At 39.5% G+C, this 16,578-nt stretch overlaps 1 long non-coding RNA gene across 1 annotated transcript; it reads left to right on the top strand.

Annotated features, from left to right (window-relative positions):
* Nucleotides 1–14,288: 14,288 nt before the first annotated feature.
* On the top strand, nucleotides 14,289–15,754 carry LOC135214552 (uncharacterized). The gene is made up of 2 exons (XR_010314396.1): nucleotides 14,289–14,378; nucleotides 14,902–15,754. It is a non-coding gene; the product is annotated as an uncharacterized LOC135214552 (long non-coding RNA).
* Nucleotides 15,755–16,578: the final 824 nt, after the last annotated feature.

The following is a 16,578-nucleotide window of genomic DNA, read 5'->3' as shown; positions in this document are numbered from 1 at the left end:
TTTGGTTAAAAAGTCCACCTGTAAGGCAGCAGTTACCACAGTTATTGGCGGTGGGCCTAGCCTTTTACTGAAAAGTACGACTGCAAGGCAGCAGTTTCCCCAGTAATTGGCAGTGGGCGTAACCTTTTACTAAAAAGTAAGACTGCAAGGCAGCAGCTGTCCTTTTAGTCGCCTTTTACGACACGCAGGACCCACGGTGGTACTATTCTTACATCCCTACCACAGGGTGGACAATCCTGTACGCAGTGTATTTACTCCAATGTGGACTCAGTTACTTCGCTTATACGACTCCAAGATGAAATGGTTTCCCGGGGGAACATTGTTCCGACCATGACTGAAAGTGCTAAGCAAAAGAATACCAAGAGCCCAAATATTCTTCAATTCATTCTTCATTTCTCATTCAAAAGATAACAGCATTCTAACGAAACGCAATTCCTGGAACTGAAATGTGTATTATTCAAATTCAAAAGCAGGATTGCAGAATATGCTGATAAACTGATTACTGAGCGCCCAGTCTCCCTTTCGGCACTGAACCAGAGATTCGGATAAAATTGCTAAACGTCAGAGGTGACGGTGAAAAACCGGAATGTATTGCTTTTGTCACAAATGGAATCTAAGACGAATCATTCTTGAAGACAAAGCATTGGAATCAACCTCAACGACACCATAAAATGTCCACGCCTTTGGTTATCAAGCTACGAATTAATCAGACTTATAATTAACGCTTGTCATCCAGTTGTCAGTCGTCGTTAGATTAAGCCAGCCTTGTGCTGGCACGGGCTCTTGCTTCGCAGCAGCCCGTAATCCAGTTGTCAGGATAGGTAACCTATGAAACTGCAGTAGCATTATTTAATTTATGACAGATTTTAGGTAGCTCGATATTTTCAGCTTAGTCGTCCTTTAGAAATCGTTGGGCCATTCTTACGAAATACGAATTATTTCCGTACTAATTAGTGGCAAATGATGTGTACTGTAATTGTGAAAGGATAAGGAGAGCGACTGAATATGTAATATAACAATGGTAACATAAATTTGCTACTTACCAATGACCTTTTAAATTGTTGTTTCTTCATCTGTGAGCATCAACTATCGCGTCGAAGACACTTAAGTCGGTTCTTCTGGTGAGACTTCTCCCCTTTCTACACCACTGACAACCAGTTCGGATTTAAAGCAAACCACTCAACCGACACCTGCATCTACATATTGAAAGAAAGCTGAACTATTACCTATCATCAGTCTCTCCTATTTTCTTATGTTTTGTAGATGTGCGAGAGGCATTTGACAGATAAAATTAACTGAAGCTGCAGAAAACACACACACCTCTATATTTAATTGGCATTATATGTTCTGTGTCAAATGGGGTAACGTATTATCGTACACCTTCGGCTCCCTAAACGGGCTTCGGCAAGGGGACATTCTCCATACTTGTTTAACACGTACACAGATGCCCTGAGTGTCAAACTGAACTCACTCCCAATCGGGTGCACTGTCAATGAAACTACTATAAACAGCCTCTGTTACGCCGTCGATATGGTTCTGATTTCCCCATCAGCGCAAGGTCCCTAACGACTCGTCGACACTTGCCGCCAATATGCAGAGGAATTTGATATTCTATACAACGAATCCAAGACCCAGTGCATGTCGCTGTTCCCGAGATCGCTTAAGCACTTAAGCTTATTGCAGAACCACAAATTTTCCTCGGAAATCATCGGCTGGAATTCGGGCACGATTCAGTATTTGGGTCACATCACGGACGACCTAATTAAAAGATACGGCAGACATAGAACAGAGGCGTCGAAAACTAAGTGCAACTGGCAATATGATTACAAGGAGGTTTGCCTTCTGTCACCGAGACATGAAACTGCTGCTCTTCCGCTCGTATTGCTACAGTATCTACCATGGGTGCTCCCTATGGACGAACTACACCAGACACCATGAGACGTATCACTGTTGTTCAGTGATATTTTGAGACGCCTCACAAACACTCCTCGCTACCACTCCGCCACACAGATGTTCACAGAAAACCACCTGGACAATTTAAAAAAATCATTGTAAGGCGAACAATGTCCAGTCTGATCACCCGAATGCGAAACAGCAGCAATTCGCTCATACAAAGCATCCTAAGTAGTGAGTCAAGATCTAAACTGTAAGGAAGATGGGAAAATGAGGCGTTGTTCCCTGAATGTTTTTGCAAAGCGTCATTTGCAGAATCTGTCATTAATATTAATATCATATTGCTACGATTATTGTTATTACTGGCATTTTCCTTTTTTCATTATTACTGTGATTATTATCGGTATAGTTTTGCTACATTCAATTTCTGGGCATGACCACTGTAAACACCTAAGGTCCCTAGCTGGAATTTAACTATATGCAATCTACTCTCTAATTGTTATAATATTTAATGTTTTTTTAAAACTATTCTCAATATTATTACGGTTATTACCATTATTTTGATTACCATCTTTTACTATCCTCAGCAAGTGTGGATATTGTCGATTAATCATTCTTTTTTTTATCATGTTATCTTATGTATCTAGATTGTGTATGTTATTGTCTATTCTTTGTATATTCCATGTATATGGCCTTGAACTGCAGATAAAATTTATTATTATTATATTATTACAACATATATGTAGACCCAAGAAGTTTAAAACACCTTGTACGATTGTGAAGACTGATAATGGCCCTCCAACTTTCCAAGCTGTAAGCGTTGCTTAAAGAAAAAACAGGCTGTGTCAACCTTGGCAACGGACCCATGGCTATGTAAACCTTGTACTATAAATTATTCAAGAGTTAAACAGAAGCCTTCTCTCTCTCTCTCTCTCTCTCTCTCAAGAATGCCATTGAATTACGTACATATATAAAGTTTATTTTTTTAGAATAGTTTTCAACAACTGTCTGTATTCATTACTGACGAATAATACTTGTTTCTCCCGTTAGCTGTAACATTAAAAAATGAGATATTTCGCATTATTGAAAAATGTGTTATGATCAATGAAAGAATAAAAACAAACTTTGAAATAGGTTCCATTGATGTAAGGCATTGCTGCTGGAATAATTGTCACAGGCGCTAATGACATTGTTACCCCGCTATTACTCTCTGTTAACTGGAGAGGATATAACATGGCTGCATACTATAACGATTGTTACGATAAATTCAGGGCACTTCTTTTCCTTACTACAAACATCAGTTCGGTCACATAAACGAAATATTATACACCGCACGATTCTAGAATTGTAGTATACAGCTCGCCAAGTAATTTCCCCTTTATTTCCTTATGTACGAATCTTATTATCACGCACACATCTCACTTCCTATCTCATCTTGGTTCGAAATTCTGACTTCGTCCCATTATAAAAAAAAAAAAAAACGTAGAATCTGCTAAGTGTAGGGAAATACTATGTGTCCGATTACTTATCGTTTTCTTGCAGTTTTCACAAGATTTCACTCTCATACTCTCAATATCCACTAAATTGAACATAAAATACATTATTAGTCCAAGTTCCTAAACTCTCATGGATGATTTTAGAAAGGCAGTGGAATTTAATGGAGTGTCAAATTTGACCAGCAATTTTCCTTTTATTTTTCTTGTTGGAATTTTATGCCGTCTCAATTTGAAAAAAAAAAATAATAATGAAATAAAATAAATTCCTATATTTACCTATTTCGTCAGAAGCTGACCGACATAATATTCTAGTACTGGAAATTCAAAGAACTGTATTGCCAAGTGTCATTGCAACTCCTAAAAATGCACATTATCATATTCCTCTGACGCTCAGCACACAACTATGTGTGTGTATATATATATATATATATATATATATATATATATATATATATATATATATATAATATATATATATATATAATATATACACAAATATACACAAATATTGTGCGCTGAGCGTCAGAGGAATATGATGTGCAATTTATGAGTTGCAATGATACTTTGCAATGCAGTACTTCGAATTTTCAGTACTATTCTAGATGTGTTTCTGTCAGCTTCTGACGAAATAGAAAGCTATAGGAATTTAATTATTATTTATTTATTTCTTTTAAAATAAATCGACGGCATAAAATTCCAAAAAGGAAAATAAAAGGAAAAGTGCTGGTCAAATTTGACATTCCATTAACGTCCACTATATATATATATATATATATATATATATATATATATATATATATATAATAGGTACATATATAGATGTGAACTGACAACAGCGCTGAGTACTTTGTACCCCTTTATTAATTTCTAATTTGTGTTCAATAACCCTTTAACAATAGACAGACTTTTCACATTCAAAGAAACCCTTCCGCAATTTATGCGTCCTTTCGTAGTCTACGAGTACACTTGTCCAAAATGTAATTTTGGAAATTGCGTCGGACCTACCCGACGCTTACTGAAAGTTCGCATCGATTCCCAGAGGTGTCAGTTATCGCAACGGCTGCATTTTAAAACCAAAAGAATTTTCGGCCATAAGGAACCATTGAAATTCATGTAAAACTATCATTATGTCATAATAACTTCAAAACAGTCTGTCAACCTACCGAGTGTTTTTTGCTCCTTTTAGAATTTCTTTACATCAAGACACTGTCGCCTTCCTAACAACCGAACTACTTCCACACCATTACATATCGCCTAACTGCCTATTACCCCCACTCTCTCTCTCTCTCTCTCTCTCTCTCTCTCTCTCTCTCTCTCTCTCTCTCTCTCTCTCTCTCTCTCTCTCCCCTTTTTTTATTTACAAAATATCGGCTTTGGCTATTCTGTTCTCCATCAGCCAAACATCTTAAATTAAGTCCGGCAAAACGCTTTCCTTGTTTATTATTTCAATATGTGTATATATATATATATAATATATATATATATTATATATATATATATATTTGCTTTTTGATCTGTTACTTCGCTGAATTATGCAGTTTTAATTTACTTTTGGCTTAAATAGTACAGCGGCATAGCAACAAAATTCATAAGAATTGTGCATTTGGTGATGGAAGCACCAAACATGGAGGAATGATAGAATATTATATTGGGAACATTTTCAGATATGGAACCACTTTTGTAGTAACCCCAAAGTGGCCGCCATATTGGATTTCAAAATGGCGGCTTACAAATCTTTAATTACAGATAATTCTGGTTATATACCAGCTAGAGACTTGGTTTTAGTGTCTAGATATACATATTTGAGGTCAAGGAATTGAATGGTTCTAGTAGTTAGAAGTTGATTTGGTGACGCCATATTGGATTTCAAGATGGTAGGCTAAAAAAAAAGAGAAATTTATGACTGATAGATTTGGTTATGTGCCAGCTATATACTTGATTCTGGTGTCTAGATGTACAAATGTGAAGCCAAGGAATTAAATAGTTGTAATGAAACATGTTTTAATTCACATTATCACTGATAATCAAGTGATAATCCCATATTATTATATACATTTATATGCATGTAATTATAACCACACGACAAGCAAGAGAACTTGCGTATCAATCAATTCAATAACACTTAAGTTCTGCACAGTTCCAAATCAGTCTGAGCAATCACCATCACAGCCACATAGTGCTGTGCATTTCAGAGCTGCTTTCTTACACTTGCATCTCCCACTTTAACCTTTTTTGCACCCACAAGAGATCAGTTCATAGCAGGATTTGGGAGCTTCTGGTAGTGTTGCCCACAAAGGATCAAACTGTCCGTCATTTTCCACCCACCCCCAGTCACATGGTGATGGTAGAGTGCAGCGTGGACAAGAGACTGCCCCCAACAATATCCATCCTGGTACGTTGCCCTCTTCACATGCTGTTCTAGGGCTGCCTGTGTTGGAGGTATTGCTTCAATAGATCGCGCTTTCTTTACAAAGAGTTTCTTCCTTGCCAGATTCACCTCTGAACATGTACATGTTCGGTCGTACAGGAGATAACTATGTATCTCTCCCAGGGGTTGCCAATGTGTCCTCAGAAATCTCACTTGGTGCAGATGCCAAGGTCAGAAATGCATTTGTCACTTCTGGGAAAATGTCCCATACTGCCCATGCAGTTATCTTGCCACGACCTGCAAAGCTCGAGACTGTATCACACCCTGTGATTGCATGGAAGACTGGCAGTGCCTTGGATTTGTCTGGCCCCAGTGAAGCAGCCAGCTTGTGTGCTGCTATGTAGCGGAAGCTCTTGCCAGTACCAATTGCTAGCCATAGTCATCGACTGCCTCATGTAGCTCCTGGCCATCCACACAGCAAGAAACACCAGATCTGTCCACGGTACGGATGAGTATTCTGCGGTGTCCAGGATTTAACAGCATCTGCTGCATGAACCATCATGCGCGTATCCGCTTCCTCGTGATTGCATGGGGCCAAAGCTGCTGTGTCTTCAAAGGGTGGTACAGCAATGACCTGTTGATATAAGCATAAAAATGTCATATATTTGGTGAAGGCGGTCAACTGATCATCAAAAAAATCTATATGAAATTAACATTAATTTTTATATTACAGATCCATGACAATGTGGGTACATGTATTGACATATGATATAAACAGGGGGATTCAGATTACCTGTTCACCGTCAGTAGCAATCAGCTGTTTCTCTGGCACATTGATGGACTCCATGACCTGCTTAGACAGGAAGCGGAAGAGTTCTTCCTTGTTCTCGTCGACACGGAGGAATGTGTGCCAGTTCCCTGGTAACCGGGCAAGTGCCAGTAACACGTCTGCGGATTCCCTTGCCTCTGTTAGCCCTTGCAGTTGCCTTCAAGCTGCCTGAGTTTGCATAGCGGTCCCACACTAGATCCAGACGAGAATGATTTTGAAGCTGTGACAGAATGTATGGAACGAATACGTCTGTGGCATAGTCAAGAAATGTTTTGCTGTGGCCAGGGTTCAGCATTTGAACCACTGCAGCCCCATCGAGGATCACAGAAGAGACTTGTGGTGGGTGAGACGTTGGTTCAACAAGCTGTTCCAAAGGCTTCAGCAAGTCAGATTTGGAACCAAAGCGGATCCGTCCATTTTGTGATAGTGCAGGCGGGTGTGCACTGTTCTCATGTTTGAAGAACTGCTCGAGATCGCCATCTCTGGTTTGGCATGCGATGTATAGTCTGGAGAAAAGCTCTGAATCACTCCTTGCAGAGGCGAGTTGTTGCTTGCTCTTATTGGCACTTTTCACCTTGATGGATGCAAATAATGGAAGTTTGTTGCGTTTGATGACATCATTGAGTGGTTTGGATCTGTCTTGCAGATATTCCTTCACAAATAAATGGAACTGATCTCGCCCCATCTGCACAGCTGTACGCACACTCTCTACTGCAGCTGGGCCCAGGATCTCCTGTGTGTCTAGGACCAGCAAATCTGTGCTTTCTTCTTCAAAGGGGTTGCCCATCTTCTGTACACTGTTGGTTTGCTCATGGTGGTGGGTGTGCTCTCCTCTTTGGTGCAGTTGTTGTGAGGTCTCAAATTCTGTGATGACCCGAGCAACTTCAGGGCCAGCCACCATCCACCGTCGAAGGGCACTTGGATTTTCAGTGAGACCCACTGCCCCGCCATCTTTGACCATGGCATTGTTTTGCTCATGTGCCTGGTCTAAGGCAATGGCGGAAAAAGCATGCCTGGTCTTCTTGGATGTGAAGTGGCCCATATGGAACTTGGCAGCAACATCTGGATGTTTCTCTGCAAGGTAAATCATGTCCCTGATGTGCACTGGAAACCAGCGAGCATAGTGGACATGATCCAATGCAGCAAACCATGCAGCTAGCTCTGGTAGGGTGTCCGTGTACAGTGTGAAGTTCGACTCTCTAAGTGAACGTATGAAGAGGAGTATAGAGAGCTCCAGGTGAAGTACAGTGGCCCAGTACTGAAACTGGGAACATGCTACTGCTCTCATGTCACACCATGCCTCAAACTGCAATAGTTCCTCATCTCTTGCTGTCGCTCTTTCTTTGTATCTAGTATATGCATGGTGCTGAAGTATGTGCAGGGCAGCAGCAGTTACCTGGTGGGCGCGTCTTGTACGGCTGACATGAGCTGCATGCAGGAAGGAGTCTGCTGTGCCTGTTGTTGCTATCTCTGCCTGAACCAATGCCTCTGTCCAACCACTGTCTTGCAGCCAGTTTCCTGCTGTCTTCCAAGCTGCCATCTCTGTGTGTAGAGCGCCTAGCATTACTACGAATAGATCTTCACCAAATGTGTCTGGCCAGTTCCATTGCACCTCCTTGGCGATTGCATACAGTGGTTGGTCCAGTGTGATGACGAGTATCTGTCCAGGATTTAGCTCATTGACCGCTGCTTTCACTACATCCATGGCATGACGGATCATTGCCACTGAATGGGCTTGGTCATGGAAGAGGGGTAGCAAGGCAGTGGGTGTGACTGTGATATTAGTATGCTGGGCTGCTTGGCTCTCTGCATGATGTGCAGCCCACAAAATGTTTCCTGGATTCTGCGTATCGCCACTGTCACAAGCATCCTTCACAGCCTGGAGCCACTTCTTCTCTTTATCGAGCTCAGCTTGTGCAGGATTCCTCTGCAGTGACGCTTGGGTTCCAGCTGGTACATGGTTTTTTTGGGCAGGTGAAGTAACTGGCTGTACATCTGTATAATACCGTGGAAGGTCACCCACAGCCTTGACATTGGAGATACCCCCGATGATGACAATACCTCGGTCTGTGCCTTGATTGTCATAGTCTGGACGTTGTATTAATGAAATACCAGTTCCATGGAATGAGTCATGTGCTGTCGTGGAGCTGGGATTGTGGTCTATATTATCCACAGCTGCTGTGGTGAACACTCTACTGCAGAGCTTTGGGGGGCAAACCACCTTTTCCATCTGAAAGCGCTGACATGTCCCGTTGCCCAGCTCTGCAGAGATCCGTAGCACTCTATCATATACAATGCTGATCCCTAGTCCAGATAGTGTGTCAACTAATTCCCTCTTTCTCGTATGGGCATGAAGCATCAAGCCAAGATATATTGGCAAGGGAGTCTCTTGGCTGATGCTGTGTCGCACGTCTGTGCCTGCACCTCTTCTCTCATGTTTCACACTGTTGTATTTGATTAGTTGAGCTATGGTCAAAGATGCTGAGGACGATGATTGACGTGCCTGGTTTTTTATGCCTACACCCTCTAGCATCATGGAGACCATTGTCAGCAGCAGTTGTGGCACAGACTCTTCTTGGCATTTGCCTGAGAAGGAACCATTGAAAGGCTGAGATGACTGGAACATATCCTTCCTTATAATGCGGGCAGCTCGTGCCAGGTGCACAGCATCACTGTCAATGTCATGTTGACATGCTTTGGCTAGTGCACTGCCAATGTCTTCCTTATACACCAGCAGGATATCTCGTCCCTTACTGTGCTCCTGCAGATCAGGCAAATATGCCAGGATTCGCTCCTTGAGTCTGGTTGTAGGGACTCGTATTCCAACACAATGCCGAGCTGTTCCATTCTCGTTGTGTACAGCTTAGTGAGGTCTGCCATCTTGAACACAGGAGCAGTGTCCTCTTCTTTTGCAGTTTCCTCTATGTATGTTACCAGTTCAGACAGGACTATTGCTGAAATGACATCTACTTTCGTCTGGCTTTCCTCAGCAAGTGTTTTTGCTGCCCTCACACGATTGTATAGAGATGTCAAACACTTTCTTGTGGTACTACTTGGCCTCTCTTGCCACCATATCCACAGCACTCAGTTGGGCTAACAGAGTGGTATCCTCAAGAAACTCGGCAGCGTTGCGAACGTGTTTATCTAGTTCCAGTGTCGCTACTTGATGAAACTCTGAACCAAGCTGTTGGTGGCAGAAGAAGCATAGATGATTGCGTATGTTTTCGACACAAGCTGCCTTAGATCTAGTTCGCTTGTACTCATCTGTGCTTGTACTGGCGGGAGGGCTTCCTTCAGAATGACCTCTTTTCTGTGCCCGTTGTAGCTTGGTAGTGTTGTAATTTCACCCTGCAATGACTTGTGCCACTTGGTTTGGTGGGCAGCCAGAGTGGCAGCTATCCCTTGGCATTCATCTAGTTGTTGTAAGTCCATATCTTGTGGCAGCTCACCTAGTTCACTGAATGCTAATATATTGTCCTCAAATGTCTTGTATCCAGCACCTGAATCTTTTCTTTTAGTTGCAGCAGGACACTGTAGGGACTCTTCTTTATCAGCTTGACACAGAACACAGAGTTCCCAGTCCAGTTTCGGTGTGGGAGTTAGAGGCTTGGAAACATCAACTACCTTGAACCGTTTCGACATGGTTGAAATCTAGAATAGAAAGAAAAAATACCAGAATCAAGTATATAGCTGACACAGAACCAAATATATCAGTCATAAATTTCTCCTTTTTTTAGCCTACCATCTTGAAATCCAATATGGCGTCACCAAATCAACTTCTAACTAGAACCATTCAATTTCTTGACCTCAAATATGTATATCTAGACACTAAAACCAAGTCTCTAGCTGGTATATAACCAGAATTATCTGTAATTAAAGATTTTTAAGCCGCCATTTTGAAATCCAATATGGCGGCGACTTTGGGATTACTACAAAAGTGGTTCCATACCTGAAAATGTTCCCCATATAATAATGATCATTCCTCCATGTTTGGTGCTTCCATCACAAAATGCACAATTGGTTTGCTATGCCGCTGCACTAAAAGTCGCTTTGTAGTCTTTATTTTACTTTTAGCTTAACGACTGTTGTATTACAAAACTAGATTTCTTATAATTATCAGCTTACTTTGGCACACTTTTTAATATTGAAAAAAATAATTCTATTTGTAGCCCTGAAGATAGGAAAGGATTTCCGAAACATTGATGTAAATAAACAGAAGAAATGATTTCCAGTCTTCTCGCTGTCCTTGTTCAATATTATTTACTATATATAATATATAAATATATATATAATATTATATTATATATATAGTATATATATATATATAATATAATATATATATTATATATATATATATATATATATTATAGTATATATATATATAGTTATATATTATATATATATATATACCATATGAATATGTATTATGTCTCAATTTACAAATATAGAAATGGATACATGTACGTGTCACATACACTTTATATTGCATTTAGCAATTTCAACCAAACTTTGTATACATATGACTTATCATCTGGAAAAAAAACACTGTGGGGGGTAAGGCATCGCTAGCACCAAAGGGGGGTGGGGAGTGGGAAGGTAGTGAAATGTAGAAATAACTGAAAACGACAGATATTTTCGAGGCTGTTGAGAAGAACAGTGACTCTCCCAATGCCTGTCTAGTCCAAGTTCAGCCACGATAGGAAGGAAGGGTGAGAAGAGGTTGGGAATGGGGTCACATATAAAAATAACTGAAAACAACAGATATTAGTGCCTAATCCATAATTTTCGAGGTCACTGAGAAGAATAGTGACTCTCTCTCAATGACCTTCAAGACCAAGTTCAGCCCCGATGGAACAGGGAGGTGACGTAAAAATAACCGAAAATGACATACATATATTAGTGAGACAAATAGTGACATTCTTGATGCCCTTCAAGTCCCAGTTCATCACCGATAGGAGGTGGGGTAAGAAGGGGGTTACATGTAAAAAACAAAAAAATGACAGATATTAGTGTCTAATCCATAGTTTTTGAAGTTGCAGAGATGAATAGTGACACTCCAGATGCACTTTAAGTCTAAATTCAACCCTGATGGGGAGGCAGGGTGAGAAGGGGTGGGAAGGTGGTGCCATGTAAAAATAAGCAAAGAATACAGATATTAGTGTCTAATCCATAGTTTTCATGGTTGCTGAGATGAATGGTGACATTCCCAATGCCCTTTAAGTCCAAGCTCAATCCCGATAGGAAGTAGGGGGTAGGGGGGCACGTAATGAGAAGGGGTGACATATAAAATGTAAAATATTATAGATATCAGAGTCAAATCCATATTTTTTAGGCTGCTGGGATGAATAGACACACTTCCATTGCCCTTTAATTCCAAGTTCAGCCCTGATAGGAATGGGGGTGACAATTGTGAAATATCAAATGTAAAAAATGCTGGGCAATGTAAATGAAGCAACTATCTTAATAGGAAAGGACGAGAGAGACACACACACACACACACAGAGTTTGTCTTTATGAGGGATGAAGTCGCTACCCATTTATAAATGTGCTGATTGGTGGGGAATCCAAGCTTACACATGACTCGAAGGAGAAGGGAGGCCAAAGCAGCTTCTAAAGTCCATTATCAAACACTGAAATGCTGTATGTTGAAGTTATGTGTAGAACACTTGTAAATCTGATGATACGGCTTAAGAATCACAAACAATTATAAAATTGAAGCTATTGATAGAAGCATAAAACATAAATTTCCAGTTTCAGAGCTCAGGGTTTTTTCCTCTTATAAAAATAGTGTCAACTCATTTCCTAATTTCTAAAGTTACTTATCGGTGCTTCTGCAAAATCTTCATCAATTAAACTCATCTTCAAAACCTCATGGCGCACTGTCGTGTAATACAAGGGACTGGAAGTCACCAAGTTTTCAACTTTAACACAGTGATGATAAACGCTGAAATATATATTAGGAAAGGCAGCACCATGCACTAGTATTAGGAAAGGCAGCACCATGCACTAGTATTAGGAAAGGCAGCACCATGCACTAGAGAGTAATGTGAACAATTCTTAAAACTGCACTGTTCCTGGCACATTAGAACTCGGTAGCTTTTCATTGCAAATTATAATGGAAGAAATATTTTTTGAGAGAGGAAATAATGGGAATAGGACGTATTTACTTTAATAAAAGTAATTTTAGTGCTGTTGAACTAGTATTTCATCTGCCAAGGTCCCAAACTTTTGAAAGTGACTTCAAAAGTTTATTTGTAAAGTGTTGTTTCTTGAAATTTAATTTCATAAAATTTAATAAAAAACTTCTTGTAGGCATAAAAACTCTTATAAGGCACTGCTAAACGTATTAAATTAACAACTAATGAATTTATTAGTTAATATTCATTCATCGCCGGACATGAGAGCACTTGTAAACGGTAACTGCTTCCTTTTAATTCTCCCGTGGAATATATTTCTTAATATTTACCTTTAAACAGATCACAGATATACTTGGCTGCTCGCTGTTGTACTGAGAAAAAGTGACTTCCACATAACGTAGTTAATTCAAACTTAGGTTCAAAAAGTACCTAGTACGGTTCTAGCGCGTGACGGCAAAGGAAACATTTGGGCTAAGGAGAGCTCCCTGTTAATTTTCAATTTCCACTTCATTTCACTGATACAATAATGAGAACGTATCAATTAAAATCAGCATGATTTAATGTTTTATAATTAATCGTCATTATATGCCGAGGAATTACAAAACTTTCACGTGATATCATATTGTTGAATTCGTCACAAGGAGGAGAAAATGAAATACTAAGTGCAAAGTGTATTTTGAGGTGTAACAATTATAGGAAAGTACATGTAATGAGTTTGTAATTCTTCCCTTCTTGTGGATACATATATTATTATATAGATATATATATTAGATATATATTATATATATATATTATATAAATATATATTATAATATATAATAATGTAATAAATATATATAATATAATAAATATCTATATATATAAATATATATAATATATAATATATATATATATAGATATATCTATAATGATATATATATATAATAATATATATAATTGAAATAACTAAGTGCATTGAAAAACGTATAACAATCACACACGAAAGAACAATTTACTCGGTTATTAATTTTTCCCTTCTTATTGGGCGAACCTGCACACACACACCACACACACACACACACACATATATATATATATATATATATATATATATATATATATATATATATATATATAGTATGTGTGTGTGTGTATAATTCCCGTTACTAAATGTAATAACATTTCAGCAATGCGTAAGACATCGGAAATATAATACAATATAATACAATGAGCAATTTGTGTGAAGACTGTGCAGGCTCGATTCTCTTAAAAGGTAAACATACTTTCTGTTGGTTAAAACACCAGTTGAGGGAATATTCAAATATATAAAGTAAAATTTGAAAAGAAGAAGACAACTAATCATAAAAGTTCATGTAACTTCACAACAGGCCAGTTGGATCAGGAGGTTTTGCGATGGAATATTGTTTCGAAAGCAGGAAGAAAGAGTCCCACCATGGTTTACGTACTCTTTACCCTGACGTCCCACCCAGGCACAGCTTGACCGTCGTCGGTCAGGTCTCCCGTAAAAGGCCGTCGAAGGACTCGATGTGTTAGCTGAAAGGAAGTTTGAAAGTTCTGCCGCAGCGTATATAAGGAGACGAAACTCGGTCAGCTGCACACCACACCATCCTTGCAACATTGCAGCAGCTACAGCCATCGCTAAAGCCGAAATGAAGGTGGGATCATCTGTCGCTTAGATTGAGTTTTGACAAAACTTTATTTTGGCTGTCCAAGAATTGTAAAGGTTTAGAGGTCTCTCATTTCTTGTACCAGTCCTCAATTTTTATATTTCGTACCAACAAAAGTTTTTAACTATTATAGTAATCTATCTGAAATATCTAAACTATGTTGTTGTTGGACAGTAAGTATCTGGGGTGCATTATGGAAAATTCCACTGAATGCTAGTCTAGACTTCAACATGATAATCTGCAATATTTAAACTGCAATATAGAATATTCTCTCTTCTCTCTAAACCCGAGCGAGAAGCATAGCCAAAAGGTTATAAGTCACAAAACAGCATATGTAGTATCTTCATGTTATAAAAAAAAAAAAAAAAAAAAAAAAAAAAAAAAACTATCATCTCTCTCTCTTTCCATGTCTTTTGATTGCTCTTTAAATTTTGCAGTATCTGGGGAGCGCTGCTGTTACCATTTTGTATCTAATGTAGTGAACGTGTGCATTTCTTTTCATTGTTTCTAGTTCATTGTGTTATCGACGGCACTGGTTCTGGCCGGAGCAGAGTTTGTGAGAGTCCCGGATTTCGAACCCGTTCAGGATCTCTTCACTGCTAAGGTCGCGCCCGGACCATCACTGTCGACGTCCCCTGGATTCGACGCCAGTCTTCTGGAAAGTTCAGCCATCATGCCGGGCCTTCGGAACGGACTTCAGGCTGCAGTGGGCTCTGCCCAACTTGGTGTAGTATCTAACGTCGCTCCTGAGCTTCGTCGTCTCACCTTTGACATCGGCGCTTGTTACTACTGGTGCCGCACCAACGAAGGTCAGCCTTACTGCTGTGAGTCTGATACCCAGAACCCTCATGTGCCCATCATCAAGACTGGGAGATGCCCGGCCACTTGCCCAGCCTTCGCTGCCACACCCTGTCGTCTTGACAGTGACTGCTCAGTCGGCGATAAATGTTGCATCAATCCTTGCAGCACCCAAGAGAGAGTCTGTCGTGCTCCAGCCCCTCTGTAACCATTAGGCATTAACCAAAGCTCAATTCAGTCTTCAATATATATATATATATATATATATATATATATATATATATATATATATATAATCCAGAAAACCCCTGAACTTTGACGGTTTTCCAAAAATTATTTCTCTTGATGAACTAGTCCAGTCATTTTTCTTTCTACGTTCTGCCGCTTCATTTCCATTTTCTATTTAACGCCAAAATACTTTTTAAGACTTCCCGAGTGAAGTGACTCTCTGGGTGAATGCTACATAGAGAGACATCAGACAGAAGTAGGCCTGCAGGCAGTGCTACTGACGATGTCTGAAGATGGTGTGTACATATTCGATAATAAACTCTCTGAAATACCTTAAACGTTATCTTTTCCTTGACTATATCCTTTGATATTTTGTTAAGACTCCTTTACAATAATAAATCTAAAAGCCTGAATATTTACTTCGAAATCTGTCATAAATGCATGAAAATATGAATCACTGAATGAACATATAAATGAATAAGTTTATTACGAAGAGACAGACAGGTGAAATATGGAACAGAAAATAGATTTAAACTAACCATTCATCAGTCACTGATTTATCAACCATACATTTAAACCTTATACTAGTGAATATTTATAAGATTTCAAAGTTGAGGAAAAGGCAGAGACAGGTTGTGGGTAGATTCGGTGTCATCAAGGATAGTGATGGAAATATATTGTACAGGGAAGAAGACATTAGGAGATGGCGAGAGTATTTTGAACAACTGTTAAATACTGAAAATGGGAGAGAGGAGATGGGGGAAGCACAGAGGGTGGAGGAACCAGTGAGGGAGATACAGGGTACAGAAGTGAAGACAGCATTAAGGAACATGAAAAATGGTAAATCACCAGGTCCATTGGAGTTCCAAATTGAAATGCTCAAATTACTAGGTAGAGAAGGGGAGAAATGGATGCTGGATTTATTAAAAGTCATATGCGAAGAGGGAAAAATGCCAAGGGACTGGGAGGAGAGTCTAATGGTATATATGTACAAGCAGAAAGGAGCTGTCATGGATTGTGGTAATTACAGGGGAATTAAACTAACAGAGCATGGATTGAAAGTTTTAGAGAGAGTACTGGATGACAGATTAAGAGAGATTGTAAAGATCGGGAAACAGCAGTATGTATTCATGAGAGGAAGAAGAGGGACGGTGAATGCAAT

This window comes from Macrobrachium nipponense, chromosome 46 (genome assembly GCF_015104395.2).
Source record: "Macrobrachium nipponense isolate FS-2020 chromosome 46, ASM1510439v2, whole genome shotgun sequence".
In the NCBI taxonomy this organism is placed as follows: domain Eukaryota; kingdom Metazoa; phylum Arthropoda; class Malacostraca; order Decapoda; family Palaemonidae; genus Macrobrachium; species Macrobrachium nipponense.
The sequence above is the reverse complement of the archived record's forward strand: the minus strand, read 5'-3'. Positions and strand labels throughout refer to the sequence as shown.